The following is an 18,673-nucleotide window of genomic DNA, read 5'->3' as shown; positions in this document are numbered from 1 at the left end:
TGATCCCAATTACTATTTTTTTTCAAGGGCCGTCGTCAATTGAATCTTAGTTTTTCTTTTCCTGGAAAGTTTATTTTTTACCTTCGTGTCCTGTGTTGACATTTTACCCAACTCTTCTCTCTCTCTCTCTCCTCTCTCTCTCTCTCTCTCTCTCTCTCTCTCTCTCTCTTTCTAACTACGACGGGATAGTTTGAATCACAGACCCAGCAAACTTCAGCCAAGCTCTGCGAGAGAGAGAAGAGAGAGAGAGAGAGACGAGAGAGAGGCAAGAAGAGAGAGAGAGAGAGAGAGAGAGGAAGCAATGACAGCCACCACACAGCAGCCTCTGGCAGTTTATGTTCCTGTTTTCCCCAAAGTTAACGAGTGTTTGAACAATGGGTTTTTTTCAAAAAAAAAAAAACTCTTAAAAAAACATTTACGCCACATTTTTTCCCTGGTATTTTTTCAGGAAGTAACGGGTGGGGGGCGGGGGCGGGGTGTATGTTGGATAGCGAAGTGGGTGCAGAAATCCCCTAAATCTGACTTACAAAAAACGGTGACGTAGGAGGATTTGCTGTCTCCTTATCGAGAATAGATATTTTTTTTTTTGTTTTTTTATGAAATCTTATACTGGTGAATGGAGAACACACGAGCGCATTGAACCTGGCCACATGACAAGGGCGAACTCACGTTTTCAGTAAACACGCAGTTCGATCCCCTCGAGACGGGGGACACCGCCCATTTGAGCACCTCTCGCGACGGCCAAACTTGCTGCTAACTCTAGTCAGGGAGCTTGGGGACTGGAAGAGGTGATCGTACAGATTCATCTCAAAGCATCAAATTTGGCCCAGACGTAGGTTATAATCTATACTATTTCGATTTCTAGAGAGTGCCAAGAAAATTTCCCACATTAACCCCCTTTTGCGGAAGGTATTTTTTCTATGCGTTGCACGTGAAAATGTACACGAATATGAAAAATTGAAAATTAAATTCTACACAAAATCTTCTTTATGAATTATTCTTGTAAATATAATAGTTTCTGTGTAACTCATCCCGCAAATGGAGGCACATTTTGCCGTAAATGAAAAAAATCGATTTCACGATGATTTTTCCTTTAATAACTCAAGAATGATGTATTTCTATATGAATTACCATAGAGATGAAATTGTAGGGAAAATATTTCTCTTTCATTAGGTATGTATTATTTCGTCTACATATTAACGTTTCTGCATCAACATGCCGAGAAAAAAATCGTTAATAGCTATAAAAAAAATCATTGCATGATTCGTTTCCTTTCAGGTGTTTTGGCAAGAAGACTTGTGGATGGCAATATCTGCTATGGAATGGCTAGATGCTGCTAATAGTAGTGAAGTACAGCACGGTAGAATGAGCATGATGTTAAATAATGGACGACTATGTGGTAGCACATAGATACTGCATTGGTGGATGTTTGTGACAGTGAACAAGAACATGGTGATAAACAGCAGACTAGTGAATGATGATAACTACTTGATTAATGTATGTGATAGATAGTGGACTGCTGAATGAACGCTTGGGCACAGTGTACTGATGGTTAACAGTGGGCACCTGGTGGATGCACATTGTAGATTCACCGTAATTACATAGTATGTCAGTTCAAAATATAAGACGATGGATGATATCAACTGGGACATCTGTTGCATTGTCAGTTGGATGAAAAAAAAAATGAGCGGTTGACGAAACCAAGAAAAAGAAGGTCTTATACCACTTGGGAAAGATTTGAATGAATTTAAAGAATTCAATTCTATTCCATATGGTATGTCAGTACCATTTGATCAACTAATGATGGTCAGGTATTACAGCAAACTCTTATTTCAAGTAATGCAAAGTACTACATTATGTAGGAGTTACAGTAGCACCAAAATCGAAAAACAGGTGCACAGAGCTCTCAAAAAAAAAAAATGAGGACAGCTGGCAAATGTGACCCTTTAGGTCGTGATGTAAGGTTGTGTGTACCGTGAGGAGAAAATCAGACGCGGCTCGGGCTGCACATCGTCCAACACTATCTATATATCTATCTATCTATCTATATATATACATATATATATATATATAAATATATATATACATATATATATATTATATATATATATATATATATATATATATATATATATATATATATATATATATAACATATATATATATATATATATATATATATATATATATATATATATATATATATATATATATATATATATATATATATATATATATATATTATATATATATCTGTGTGTGTGTGCGTGGGTTTCCCTAATTGGAGCAACAACAGTAATTGAACTAGAAAATACAAACGGAGACTGATGATTTCAGGGAACGATATTGAATGACAAGCTTTTAAAAACAAGTTACTCAGGATAAGAGCAAAAGGACGGTGGTCTTTAAACAATTATATTTGATCTCATTGTGGGTACATAAAGCACATGGCTGTGGCGAGTAGGAGGTACTTTTAATTATTTTTGTATTAGAGGGATATTTTCAGTATTACATGGCATGTCACCTATGGTATTACCGTTTTCTTTCCAGAATACTCTGCATATATATATATATATATATATATATATATATATATATATATATATATATATATATATATATATATATATGTGTGTGTGTGTGTGTGTGTGTGTGTGTGAGATGTGTAGTGCGCGCGTGTGTGTGTGTGTGTGTGTGTGGTGTAAAATATAAGGGAGGGTCCTATTTGTCTCATACTTAACTTTCTTACATAGACCGACCAAAGAAGTACCTAAATTATAGCATTACAAGGGAGGGGAAATATGCAATAAACTGTATTGTCACAATAAAAACACCGTACTAGACATCTAGACATCTAAAAAAAATTATTAGTTGTCAACTGAAAATGAGAAAAAATGAAAAACAAAACATTGACTTTCCCTATGAATGAGATATTGTCCAATTTTTCATGCATGAAAACACTTCCTTAATGAATTTCTATTGTCCATGGAGGAGAGGCCGTCTGAATGGCCAGTCAAAGCGTCTTTTATATTTCTGGATATGAATTTTACACTTTTTATAATATCATTTGTACCAGCAGCAATCACACCACGACGATGCTTCGCGTAGTATATCCAGCGTCGTCAGTTTCTTTGTTACTTATTGACGCCTTCAATTCTCGCAGTGTATCCAGCTCTTCTCATTTTTTCCTCGATGATTAATGGTACTTTTTTGTTGGTTGTTTCTGTATTGAGTTCACTAATAATCATAAAACACCATTAAGTTTACATCACTCTTTTTAGCTTCCTCTAAAAGAAAACTATTGGGATGCCCAATGGCTTTGTCTGTTCATCAGCACTTTTTCTCTCCTCAGTTCTTTGTTCGCCCTCATAACTCAACCTCAATAGTTTATTGTTTATTTAAGGTTAAATTCAGCCGTAATCGTGCATCTGGCAAAGGTATGGGACAAGCCACCACCACGCTTGGTTAAAGTTTTATGGGTCGCGGCTCATACACATTATACCGAGACCACTGAAAGGTAGAATCTATTTTCGGTGGTATTGATTAGACGCTGTGTGGAAAAACTTGATTGTATATTTCTTGTTTTATAATAGGAGCAGTATTGCTCCTAATTATTCTTTTCTGGCTTAATTGCGTTATTAATATAAGTTTCATATAATTTTTTTCATTTTTGTTATAAATAAGTTGCAAACAGATATAAAATACAGGCCATTAGAAAATCCTTTCGACAAAGGCAGTCACACTCTCATGGTATTTATTGTCGGTTTCATTTCAGCCTTCCACTCGAGATGTGCCTATGACAGGTACCACGGGATTGGCTTATTGTGATGAACATCAAACTATTTCTCCAATGAATTATTTGAATATTTATTTATCTAGACAAAGATTCCTCGGACCTTCTGATATAAATATAACCCATCGAGTTATATTTATAAAATAGCAACAGAAGCACAGGTAAGACGAGTTTGCATCAACAATCGACTCAGACCAGACAGACACTATATAGCGAACGATGAGCACTCAGGAATTATAATTCATCTCAATAGCATAGCGCAGATCTCACATAGTAAGCCTATGCTCAAAAACTGTTCGAATCACGAGATCTTCTTATAATTCATACTTTAATGTATATGTAGTTTCATTGTATGCCTATGAAAAGCTTCATTATGATACCAAAGAAATATCTACGTCAGTAAGATAAGAAATACCGGTAAAACACTAACCATGAACTAATGAAGATAGGCCTACGTTAGTGATTCGCCTGATGTTTTATTTTACTAGCGTTCTTTAAGTATACATTCATACTATTTCTGTCAAAATTACTTTTTATTGTAAACTTTTCTATTAACTTTAACTAATTATCGTTCAAATGCCCAACAGTTATGCCAAGGCTAGTCTATTTATGCCCTATGTATGTATGTCATCAACACTGGATGGCAGGAACTGAAAGGATAACATTTTGGTGGACAAGTTATTTAGCTAAATAGTCTCGAAAGTGTCCAGACACTGAACTATTAAAATCATTTGCATACTTGAAAAAATATCTAAATAAGCAGAGTATTCGCGTCCCCCCCCTCCCCACCCCTAGGCCCTAGACAGCATCTATGTGTGTTTTGCAACTGTTACTGTGATTTCTTATGTTAGATTGTTCTGGATTTGATCACATCTGGGACAATTATACTTATAAATGACACCGGAGGCAAACAGGGGGCTGATCTTATCCTTAACTTGGAAGAGTGAGCCGATAGTTTGGGGGTTTATGGGAATTAGTTTTAAATTAAGGGCAGGCAATTACTCATTGAATAGGTTGATGCCTTGTTTCCTAAATTCATTATTATAGAGAAAGGGAAATCTAGCAAACATACGGAGCTTGGGGACACTATGGACTATTGGGGGTGGATTGAATTTCAGGTGGAGTAGCTTATTAAGGGATCTATGAAAAAGTGCTGGAAGGAAATAATTATCCTTAAAGTAATCAGCAAGGAAAGTCACTTCAGTATGAAAGGTATATAGACCAGCTATTGATAATCAGATTAATGGCTCTACGGAGGAGAGTTGACACGGAATTCATTTTAAAGTTAAAAAAAAAACATGAGCTATAAGAATTAGTCCCCAGGCCAGTATGAAAGCCAGACTTGTCCTTGGATATCCTCACATCAAGGAACGGAAATGAATTCTGCGTTTTTGTTTCAACCGTAAATCTAATGTTATGGTGTTGGTTGTTTAAATACTCAAGAAAGGTATCAGCATGGTAATTACATCTGAACAAGGCGAAAGTGTCATCTATGTAGCGTCTATAAAAGAGTGGGCGGAAATTAGGGGGGCATACATCTAGAGCTCGCTCCTCCAGGGAGCACATAAATATGTTAGCAAAAGTAGGGCCCAGAGGCCTTCCCATGGCCATCCCCTCAGTCTGCTTAAAAACAGTATTATTAAAAACAAAGGGCGTGTCCAGCACGGCTAATTCTAAAAGCAACTTGAATTGAGTTCTATTAAAATTGTTGAACAAGCAATCGTCAGTGGGAAATAGCCTGTCTAAAATGATGTTGATAGTCTCGACAACGGGAACAGAGATTCCACGTCAAAGCTCGCCATGTACAGATCTGAGTCCTGCGTGATAATGTCATCTTTAAAGGAGGCCGAGTTATTAATGTATATTTGAAGTGGAGCAGTTGTTGGAGTAAAGGGACAAGAAATTTGGCGAGTTTATAGCTAGCAGTGTTAATGGAAGAAAGGATGGGTCTCAAAGGAATTCCTTCTTTGTGTATCTTTGGCAGTCCGTACATAAGTCCATATGTAGATCCTGTTACAAAAAGGTCCTGATACGTATTTTCATCTATGGCTTTGGTTTGTTTTAGTGTTGTAAGAAATCTGTTGATTTTATCTTCGGGTTTAGTAATATTGTAAAGGACTGGGTCACCAACTTTGGTAAATTTTGAAGAGTCGTTTAAAATGTTATTCATTTTTTGTATGTAGTCATGTCTGTCAAGGATAACTGTACCTTTACCTTTGTCTGGACGAGTAACTATTACATTTTTATCTTTGGCTAGGTTTTTCAAAATGTCACAATCATAAACAAGAACATTCTCTCTCTCTCTCTCTTAGAACCAATAACGAGACAGAGTCGTCATTGTCGTAATGAAGACGAATGAATGACGATTTGAACTCCATAACCAAAGGAGGACTCGACCTAGAAACGCCAGAGAGAGAGAGAGAGGAGAGAGAGAGAGAGAGAGAGAGAGAGGACGACATTCTCGACCTTGTGGCCTGAAGGAACAGAGGCTCTATCTTCCCCCTCATCCGCCCCCTGCCGCGGTGATGACGTCATCTCCTCCCGTGACGCCATCACCTATTCATCTCTTGAGTAATCGTGGTAAACAGAAGAGTCGCCAGTTTGTGTTTTTTATTCATACTTAATACAGATCTCATTCATAAATGTTTCTGTAGCACTTCTGACGCCATATAATCTTTGAGAAAGACGAGAAGTAAATGTTAATGAAAAGAGAACGTGAAATAATGCAACTGAATAAGAATGAATGACAGAGAGGAGTCAGGTAAACACAACCATGTGACTGACCCTCTCTGAGCCATCGCAGCTAAAAATAACGTGCCCTTATCCTTCAGCCCCAACTGACCAACTGAGTGACAAAACTGACAACTTGTTTCAGTGACAGTGCTTGGCTCCACTCCACCTTCCTTCACCCTAGATACGGTACTCAGTCACCACACAGTCTCTCTCTCTCTCTCTCTCTCTCTCTCTCTCTCTCTCTCTCTCTCTCTTCATTGATTCACTTGTCCGTTTCTCGCTAAAGTGTTGTAAACAAAACCACTGGCCCTCCTACCTCATATTATTTCAGGCATTGCAATATTTAGTGAAAGAGCAAAAAGAGAAAAAATTATTTGTGAAAAATAAACAAGACCCTTCTGTTCTTTACTTGTAGTAAATGATGATGATATAATAATATAATAATAATAATAGTAATAATAATAATAATAATAATAATAATAATATCCTTTATTTCAGCTCAATATACATGGTAATATACAAAATACACAGTAACATACACAATCTAGATACATGAGACAACAGGATAAAAAAATGAATAAACGGCACTATCCACACAATAGCCGAGTTAGTATAAAAGAATAAAAATAATAATATTGGAGAGAAGAAAATGCATTTAGAGTTATAATGGTTAGTGAACAGATTAAATAACTTAAATTTCAGCTAGAGGCCTTAGGTGGCTACAGTAGTCATGTCCAGACGGCTATATACGAAAATTGAATGTAGAAAAACTTTAACCTGATAGTATTCACAGTAATAATGAAAAACTAAAATATCAGCAATAAATATGATAATGATGACAGATTCTGCAGATGACGCCTAGCCAATACAGAGATTAAGTCCTGTGGGGAACAGAGGCCTCATTTCCCATCTTCCCCACAATTTAGATCTTCTTGCTTCACTCCTTAGGATGCTTTGTATGAGCGAGTTGCTGCTGTTTCTCACTCAGGTTATCAGACCGGACACTGTTCGCCTTACAATGATTTTTAGGTTGTCCAGGGGGTTTTCTATGAACATCTGTGTGGCGGAGTGGTAGCGAGGAGTGTTTGTGAGCCGTCTCAAAATGTCATTGTGCACAACAGTGATACGTTTTATGGTCTCTCGGGTATAGTTCGTCCAGAGGGAACACCCATAAACACTGTAGCAATACGAGCGGTAGGAATAGCAGTTTCACGTCTCGGTGACAGAGAGCAAACTTCCTTGCAATCATGTTGCCAGTTGCACATAGTTTACAACGCCTCTGTTCAATGTCTGCCGTATCTTTTAGGTCGTCCGTGATAATGTGACATAAATACGGAAATTTGTGTACAAATTCCAGCCGATGATTTCCGAGGAAAATTTGTGGTTGTGCAATATGCTTAAGTGATCTCGGGAGCAGCGACATGCACTGGGTCTTGGTTTCGTTGTAGATTATATCAAATTCCTCTGCATATTGGCGGCAAGTGTCGATGAGTCGTTGGAGACATTGCACTGATGGGGAAATCAGAACCATATCATCGGCGTAACAGAAGTTGTTTATAGTTATTTCATTGACAGTGCATCCGATTGGGAGTGAGTTCAGTTTGACATTAGAGGCATCTGTCTACGTATTAAACAGGTATGGGGAGATAACGCCCCTTTACCGAAGCCCATTTAGGGAGCTGAAGGTGTACGATAATGCTTTACACCATTTGACACAGAATTGTTGTGGGATGTCTGTGAGGGGGTAACTACCCACTAAAATATCTGTCATTACCACCACATTACTCTAGGATGTGCAGTGCTATTGTAGTGTAAATTTTACTTGGTATCTCCTAAGTTGGATCTAGATCCAATTAACACCCCTCCAAAATGTCTGTCACTGGTCATTCTATAATCAGTAGAGTCTGCAGATATATTATATATTAGTTTCATCTGGTATCTCATACACTGTATCTAGACCCAAAATCTAACAAGCAATTAGTGGTGCTTGTTAAGTAAGCCACCCATATATTTCCGGCAGACGGTCAGTTTCACAGTTTACAAGTCTACTCCTAAATACCAGTAGGGGTTACATTCGGTATCTCGTTCGTTGCATCTCAATGTTCCGGGCTGCCGTTCTAGAAGGAGACCTGAAAACCAAACATTGTCGTCCTTGGAGACCTACTATTATTCAGTAGGACTTCAGTTGGTTGGGAGCGTCACATCCTGCATAAATGATATCTGTGGTCACATCTGCTTTGTCAGGATTCCTGGTGTCTCTCACTGTGACGTCCGTCCTTTGGCACCATTTCCAAGTCGTGTATCATTCATTCCGTCGATTTTGTTAACGAATTGCAAAAATAGGAGCTTAAGGACAAAGAATTCATGGTGAGTTGCAATGTCACCTGGCTGTTCACATGTGCACCTGAAATATGCAATAGACAGAGAAGTCTGTTGTGACTTTACCAGTTGGATTCATTTTGCAGTTGATGATTAGACTTTGCATTGCAGATTCTTGCTTTGCTTTGAGAGAAACTGGCAGCATGCAGATGGGAAGCTGCCTTTCACCTGTTCTCTCCCATATTCACACGGGATTTGATGAGAGTAGGCTGGCCAGTTCCCTGTTACGTGACAACATACTTTGGTTCCGTTAAGTTTATAACAGACATACTTGTTATTTGGAAAATTCCCTTGAACACAGATCTCACATGAACAGTTCGAATGGGCTGTACCTTCGATCCAGTTTCCTGTCGAGAAGGAAGGAAATAAGACTACGGCTTCCTTGGAGGTGAAAGGAGTTGGACATCACAGCACTTGAAAGGTTAAAGTACAACGAAAAGGTCGCTTCAGTCATCTGATTACCAAGGCGAGTTCTTTCCCTCATAAACGAATCAACAGTCAGGAACAAAATCTCTGTTTTAAGAGGAGCTCTTCCTCCCTTCAGTCAGCCCTGCATTCTTTTGAGAACAACCACATGGATTATACTCTATACTACTATATGAATTGGGTGTCTTCAGCCCAATTTTACTTTACGTGATGAGATAGACCAGTGTGTCTGGCCAAAATAATAAAAAAAAAAAACTTTTTATTCCACCAGTGGAAACAGGGATTTTCAAAGCATAATCCTGGACAGCCATCCATCATATGACTCATATGACTCACCAACTTCAATGACTCAGCTGAACTGCTGCATTCTCCTTTTGCAATACCACTGGCAGGTCCTTGACAAGAACCAGCCCCACAGGCGACAACGAGGTAGTGTATATTAAGACTCCTTTTGTACTGCACAACCAGCACAATCTGTTGAGCAGCGGATTGCACAGCATAACCACAGTATTGTTATTGATCAGAGAGACAGCGCCATTAGTAAACTTGCTAGAGAATGTTTGTATCCAATTCAGTGGTCTCAGGCAAGAGTCTCGTTCAGAAACATGATTCTATCGAGAGAAATCGAATAGAAACGGCAGCATTCAGTACTGTTGCGAGAACAATTTCAGAAGCAGTATTGGTTTCTTCGAGACAGACCCGCTCTTTCTAGACATCACGAAAAATCAGTACAAATTATGTAATATACTGAATTAGGTTTCACTCAATGACCTATTTAGCCTCATAGACTGTCAACCTTTTCTGCTGGACGCATTTTGTGCTAGACAATTCATATTTCATGTTATCCTGCAACAGCTGTAAGCACCATTGACCAATTTTACTTGTTTATATTTCACGGAATTCTTTAAGTTAAATATTAACATATTATGTCCGGTAGAGATTTCCCAGAAGAGGCCTGAGGGAATTAAGGCGGAGGAGCTGTTGGGACGATTTAAGAACTCTATTCCTTCTTTCCTCTCTCTCACACACACACACACACACACACACACATATATAGATAATAATATAGTATATATATATATATATATACTATATAATAATATATATATATATTATAGTATATATATAATATATATATATATATATATATATATCTATATATATAATTATATATTTTATTATATATATTATACATACATCATACATATATTACATAAATGTCCTGACAAAAATTGTAAAGTCCCAGAATTGACATAAAAGAGTAAGAAGATGAACCCTTCAGCATATCTTTGCGTATGACAAGAACACCTGAATGCCAGTCCTTCAGCCCGAAAAGGGAACCGCCACCCCCTCACCCCGCTCCCCATACCAGAGAGAGAGAGAGAGAGAGAGAGAGAGAGAGAGAGAGAGAGAGAGAGAGAGAGAGAGGCGCGAGTGTTGAAACGGCAGCGTCCAAAGTTGCAGACCCCCTGATAAGGAAGACCTTATCACTGCCCTCAGCAATGGAGTCGTTTTATCAGGCCCGATGTAATGCGGCCGAGTCACCTTCTTGCAGATAAATGGTGATGAAGACGAAAATGGCTCTCATGAAGAATATTTCTTTCATTACTCTGTGAATCACCTTTGCCGGATTTCATTCCTAATTTCTATGATGGACTTTAATGGAATGAGTATCCCAGGAGCCAGCCAGTCTGTCTTCGTTGTATAATCACTTAGAGAACTTACTTTGACATTCTGTTGCAACAACTGGAATGCTTATATATACCTTCAACTATTCGAAGGGGGGAAATAATTATCAAAACGCCTCATTTTGGGATGCATCATCAGTCATCCCAAAATGAGCCCTTGGGAATCTCCTCAATGAATGAAACCCACAGACAAGTCATCACCAAATCAGAAAACCCTGAAGAGGGTACCCTGTGGTGTCCTTCATTATGCTCTGTTGAACCTGGTGTCAATCAGACTTAATCTCTCTCTCTCTCTCTCTCTCTCTCTCTCTCTCTCTCTCGTCTCCTTTCATCCTCTCCTCTTTCATATATCGTCTTCTTCTTCTTCTTCTTTTCTTCTTCTTCTTCTTCTTCTTCAGGACCATCATGAAACCTTCCACCTCCCCAACATGTCATTAAATACGACAAATGTGTCATCTATAACTAACATAAAGACAGTTCCAAGTTCCAATTAGGAACCTTTAATGTAAGAGAGAGAGAGAGAGAGAGAGAGAGAGAGAGAGAGAGAGAGAGAGAGAGAGAGAGAGAGAGGTAGCAGTCAAGGCTAATCAGGCAACGTCAAGGACCTTATCAAAATGCACCCACCCCAAAAAACAGCAGATAGCAGTAAAGGCTCTTTGATCGAAGTCTAAAGGACTCGAGATATTATCTATCACTCGACCGCTGAAATGGGACGCCTTATCTCTTCAGTCATTTGGGGTTTCAACTGAAACACGTGAATGAAAGAAATCCTGAGTGTTGAAAACATTCCTGATAAACCCTGCCGCTCCCTGACAAACTGAGGTCTTGAGAATATCATTCTGTGCACCACAAGCAATCGGAGGGAAAACTCAAGAGCATCATCATTATCATGAATGAGAGAAAAAGAGACACACCAAGTGAACCATATCCTTCTCTCTCTTTCTTGTTACATCCACATGTTTTCACAGGAACCACTTGAACAATACTACAGCTCTTAGCTCACGATAATTCCTATTGCTGTTATCTGCTGTCTGTCTGCATCATCTCCTGTCCCTTCGTGTCTCTCCAAGGGGTCCTGGCTAATCCTTTGCCTCCTTCCCTGCAGTCTGAGGATTCTCAGGCATCCTTCTGTCACTCGAGGTCCTCAGTGCCCTGCAAGCGGTTGGATCTTTTTGTGGCCAAATCTCATGAGGCCCTCCTGACTCCTCCAGAACTGAGCCTCTACTGAGGTTCTCTGAATGCTTTGTCTCCAGCTATTACAAGTAGTTAGTCTATCATTGCCTCTAAATACTCGGCACCTTGTGTGTGTTGTGTATATTTGTGTCATTACTTTTGTGTTGTCCTAATCCGCTTCTATCGAATTCACCCTGTGATTTTTATCCCCCAAATTGCAGCTGATACATCATTTCAATCTTCTATGGATAACAGTCCCCTTTTCTTTTTATGTTCCTTTTTTATACAAGTCCCTGAAATTCTCCAAATCATCTCCCCACATGAAAAAAAATCACACTCCCTCAGGGAGTTATATAAGCCCTGGATTTTATGTATATAGAATTTATATATATTATATATATATATATATATATATATATATATATATATATATATATAAGATTGTGATGAAAGCAAAGTGTGTGTTAGAATTTGTAGCAAGGGAGTGACTACTATGCATTCCAAGGACTGCAAGTCATCGTTTTTTTCAAATATCTTTCAAACTAAATTATTTGGTCGAAATGGTACTTTAACACAGTGTACAAGACAACTTCCCCTAATTTTTGGTAATATAGTGCATCGTCAAATGGTGTAAATTACGGTGTATACTTTTGACTTACAAGGTGTTGCCAAGCATTGCCAACCTATGCTTTCGAACGTGCTTTATTCAAATCCCGTTCCTCCCTACCTCCCTCCCTCACCCTTTCCCTCCTCATCCCTCCCTTAACCCACTTCCCTAGCCTTTCCGTCTCCTCCCTCCGCCCCTTTCCTATATATTATATTTCCTATATATTACATAAAATAAACTTGAATGTCATAAATATGTTGGTTTTTGTGGAATCTGCGTTCATTTAATTATTGTTATTGCATTTTCTTACATTATACAAATGGGAGCAAGCTAAAGAGGGATGACCGTCACCCTGTTGACCAAGGTCTCCTCCTCACTTCCCCCGGAATCCCCCTGGTAGGAGGAGGAGGAGCTTTATCCACTTCCTTATGCCCAGCAGGTGAAAAAAAAAAAAATAGAAAATGGGTATAATTTGGGGGAAACTACTATCATAATATCATTGTATATGTGTGTTTCTCTATTCATATTACACTACAATTTCGTTTCTACTTCTCTAACGCCAGTAATAAGGATATGATTCTTGTACCACACTGAGTTTAGTGAATGAGTTGAGTTTCAAGCCTCTTGCATTATATTGCTTATCATTAATGTAAGTGTTACCTATTACCCTATTTTCAGGCATTTAACATATAAAGAAGATATCCAGTTTTCGCCTAATTCATAATTAGAAATCAGTTGTCTTATGTCTTTCATAGGTTTGTATCTATTTTGCAGCATCGCAAACTGTCCTTATTGAAGAGTCGCTCGATTTTGATTCCTTGACGGCAACAGATCAAAAATGCTGGAGATAACTTATTATCATAAGATTTCATCAGCTTATTAATGAATATACTTATTGCCTATGAATTTGAATGATTTTGAATGAGTATATAAAAATGAAAATTAATATGTTTGATCTAAACACTTTCCAAAGTAATATTTTGTTTAATTTACACATAGACTATATTTATACCTATATTTTTGGCCATCAACGCAACACATATAGCATTATGCATTGCTATATATACTCAATATCTATTATGGAATTCTGAAGTCTACCTTAGTTCACCAGTGCATCCTAGAAGAAAACGGAGATGTTTACTTTATTATTACCCGGTGACAATCAAGTAACCAAAATTGCATCACTCAGTTTAACCAACAATCCAGTATATAATTAACACTAACTAGAGTGGTAAAGGAATTATTAAACTGTCTCTCTCTCTCTCTCTCGCGTGTATTAAGTATTATCATAGGTTGAAAAGAGATGCAAACAAATGAGATTAACACAGGAACTTTATTCACAGTCTTCGTCACCATCAAGGAACGAACCAGGTTTGTGGATGTTATCTGTGGACCAGTATTTATTCTCAAAGGCTCTGGACTGTCTCCCTTACCTATTGAAATTGATCCTAAATCTGTTGTTAGCTTTCTCCATTTTTTATGTGGTTTGGTGTCGTATTGCAAATGCACTTATGCAAAGAGGTGGACAAAATACCATGGCGGCCATGACAGCGATGAAAAATCCGTCTTCATTAAGGACGCAGTGAATACTTATAGTGCAAGTGCTGCAGCCACAGACATCCCCTTAGTATTACGGTATTACCAGACATGCCAAGGATACTATAAACAATACCTTGGGAACAAATAACCATTATTATGATCAATATTGTCCCGAGAAAGGTAGGATACCTTTTTAACGACAAACCTTCCACAACGTCAGGTTATTTAGCAAGAAGAAGAACGTCAATGTGTTGGTGTGTGGCTACTGAGTAACTAAAATAACGAATGTAACTAAAAGGTTGCGGCGAACCAAATTGATCAGAGGAGAAGAGAATGAATTAATCTAATAAAAAATAACCTCTCTAAATAATAAATAAAATTTATCAATGTATTCAATATAATAGAAACAAAAGAACTGCCCAAGGCGAAAACGCCGAAATTATAGGTAGCGAGAATGCCTAGAAATTGAGTTTAATTGATGAAACTTCAATCGACCCTTGATTGCAATATAGATATATAGTTTTCAATTCATGATGATAACATAGATGCACAATAAACGAGTCTGCTTCTTGGCATCACCAAGTTGTAAAGTAGGCCAGCACCCCCTTCGAAGAACATTCTTCCCCAGGGTGCGACTCGGTAAGGTAAGGTGATTGCAACACTCTCCTCTGATCGAGCCGGTTAATAGTTGAAGATATGTGGATTGAGTTAGATTTATCGAGGTGCATCCGTCTTATATTTGAATTGGCTAGGTCATTATCACGTTAGATGTGTTAGTTCTTATATTGGGACCCCTTTTGCAAAGGAATTAACTGTAGGTAATGTGTTCTGTTTTGTGTAGATTACCCCCTTATGACACTTAGTTTTGCAATTAGACCGCATGGCGGCCGAATCTTCGTTATAGTGACCATTTAATTGAGCAAAAAGAAAAATAATAATAAGAAAATAAAAAGATAAAAAATAAAAGGAAAGCCATAACAGAAACGTTTGTATATTCCAATATTTAGATACAAGTCAAATAAATAGTTCAAAAGGTTATTCCATAGAGGAGCTGATGGACATCTGCCATAGAAGTGTGGAAATAACGTTGTTGAGGCAGACACGCAAAGGCCCTACAGGGGGGAGGGGGACCTCCGTTACCCCATAAATTCGGACGCGACCCATGCAAAGTATCCTTGTCATGCAAAGGTATCCTCCTGAGCCTATCCAGTATGAGAGGGATGCAGCAGCAGACCCCGGACAGGACGACGGCAAAGCTGAACGTGGGAAGATTCATTACCTCTAAGGCAACAATGCTACACACTGAACAAAACGTAGACTGGTACTTGTTGCATTTCGATACCACACTTTGTGGTGCTGCGAGCCACAACAACTGGGACTGACGGCCACTTATTTTATTCACTGCTGAGGTCAGCATTTCGATGGCGTTTTATTATTCTTTTTTTTTTAACAGAACTGTACCTGAACTATTTCGAGATCGGAACTCGGTTACCATGTTAGCAAGACGAGTCAACAGCCACTGGATTACAAGGTGAAAAATAGTTATGAATAAAAATTCCGCTAAATTGGAGTCCCAGGTTATGCAATAAATTTTTTTAGCATTTTGCAGTATTGACAAAACTCGCACGTCAAGGACTTTGCTGCAACAGGGTGAGATTGCAGAGCATCAGCCCCGAGAGAGAGAGAGAGAGAGAGAGAGAGAGAGAGAGAGAGAGAGAGAGAGATGTGCTGAGAACAGCAGACAGAAGTTTATAGTTAAGAAGAGAGAGAGTTACGGAAAAGTATGCTCCATTTCAATAGGGTTCATCTCCTAAATAATAATAATAATAATACTCCGAATGATAATAATAATAATAATAATCAATAATAATAATAATAATAATAATAATAATAATAATAATAATAATAATGATAATAATAACAGTAATAATAATAATCTTTTTGGGTGCTTGAAGAATCTAACAGAAATTTGTAGAAAACCTAAAATTACAAGAAAATAGTTCAGCAGAGTCAAATTTAAAACTGTAGAAGAGAAAATAGATTATCTTTTTTATTACTAAAGACTTACAACCTTGAGATACATAGGAGCACATTTACATAGTGAAAGTTGTACATAAACAATGGTTAAATGAAGGTTGGGACAGTGAAACTAGTCTTAATATTTAGTTATTCCATAAATTACCATATCAATATCCACTAGCGATTATATTTACCACCTACAATGTTCTTTCATATGGCAAGGGATAATAAATAACATTAAATGTTATAAGTGTAATAACCTCAAGACCTTAAAATCTCTAACAAGATACAACTTGGTTTTATATTGACATTTGGATCAGGTCTCCAGTGGTCTAGAATTATTTGTGGCTTATTACCGCATATCGAGTCTGCTGTCCATATGCCTTCAGTTATTTGGGATAATAGTAGGTACTCGGACTAACTTCCCCCTCAACTCAAGTGTCAAGAAAATAGTTTAGATATTTTTCCCCACACTTCATTATGCAGAAACCATGCAAACATCAAGATAAACTCAGTCTTCAAGTGATCTTCAGGTAAAAGAAGTCTTCCTCTGATGAATTGATCGGAGTAATACAGAGACTGCGTGATCAGCCGCCAGACTTCTCGGCTTTTCCGAATGAAGAAAGAAACGTAACCCCACACAAAATCAAGTTGGGATGAATCTTCAAGTTAAGAGACAGTAAGGCAAATAAGCAGTGGGTTTGTCTGACTGTCAGGGACCTCCCCTTGCTAGAGAAAGGGGCAGTTGCTTCTATACTCTATAAAGATAAACAGAATGGTTGATCCATTGTAAAACTTAACTGCATCAGTCGCCAGTACCAGCATGTGACGGCTGGATCCACTCTCTGCCCGAAGGAGAAGGATGGAGGGGCGGAGAAGAGGAGAACCTAGTCACTCCCTCATTCATTCTCCCATCTCCACAACTGCACATCAAAGGCAAGATGCAACCTTGTCCTGATAAAGGAACTGGGTAAGCTACACAATTTGTTGAGCAGCAACCACAGGTTCCAAAGGAGTAGTTAGCACAGTCATTTCTTTTAGAGGTTAACTGCTAGCTACAGAAACAGTTTGGATTAAGAGGTAGCTACCTAGAGAGGTAGTCAAGTTTTAAACTTCTCCCTGTTGGTTTTGTAATATTCTGTTTTTATTCAGACTTTTTAAACTGATTCGATTTATCAAAGAAAATAATCCTGCAAAGTGAATAGCATAGTCATCTATACAGTTCGCCAAAGGGCAGCTGTATGTGAGTGAAGAACATCACTCTGATTCTATTTAAGTTTTAACAGGGTCAAATGAAAAATTTTATTTATGTATAAAATTTTTTTATTATTAATCAATATTTCGAAAGTTTATACAAGAAATAAAAAAAAGAGGTTTAATCTAATCAGAATAACACATTACTTTAGTCATTTACATAATTAGTCTAGTCTCAACACTTCAGACTGGTTAACCTAAAACAAAATACTACACAGTCCACTGTAGTATTTAGTGAGCTAATACAAGGCATTAGGATTTACTTGCAAATGATGTAGCACATTCTTTGTAGAAGATTAAAACCAAGAACATATAATGAAATATAATCAAATAAAACTGCACCTAAATTTCATTGAAGTTTAATGAAGATATCAATCCTTTCTATTTCCACTAAGAATAACATTTCGTGGAAATATTCAAGCTTACAACTACATATACAAGTGCATATATGCACAATGCTGAATAACAAAAGGAAGAAAACTTCATGTCAGCCAAAGACAATACTAATTCTTTATTTGGAAATCATACAAAAAATACACATGAACAAGAGAATTGGAGAAGGCAAAGGAAAATTTCTTAACCTAACACTGTGCAGTGTTCAATGAGAAATATTGTAAGAAAAAACAGTCATTTATTTTACCTTTGCATAAAGGTTACACAACCATTTTGCATCAAATTCACTCTGGCCAAAATACTTTGGCTCTGCCTTGACTTCTAATAAAGACTGCAAATGAAGAGCCTTCATCTGCATTTTCAGTGAGACCCTCCTCCAGATTCTCCTTCTCTTCTTTGAGTAACAGCAATGATGATGGTCATGATTTGGATCATAAAAATATAAATATGGTTTTTCGTTTTATCGTCCCTTAAGTTGCTGTTGCCTTTTTTTTTATAGATTTTGCAGACAAGTTCACAATAATTATCTCTACATCAAGTGCAACTTACTTTGGGGTGCAAAACACTAATAAATCTGTCAGTGCAACTGAACATCCTCGCTGATGAGTGACTTTTCTTTTGCATTTTGGCACCTGAAAAACAGTCTGGCATTCAGAACCAATGACTATG

Source organism: Macrobrachium nipponense, chromosome 47, assembly GCF_015104395.2.
Source record: "Macrobrachium nipponense isolate FS-2020 chromosome 47, ASM1510439v2, whole genome shotgun sequence".
In the NCBI taxonomy this organism is placed as follows: Eukaryota; Metazoa; Arthropoda; class Malacostraca; order Decapoda; family Palaemonidae; genus Macrobrachium; species Macrobrachium nipponense.
Note: the sequence above shows the minus strand (reverse complement) of the source record.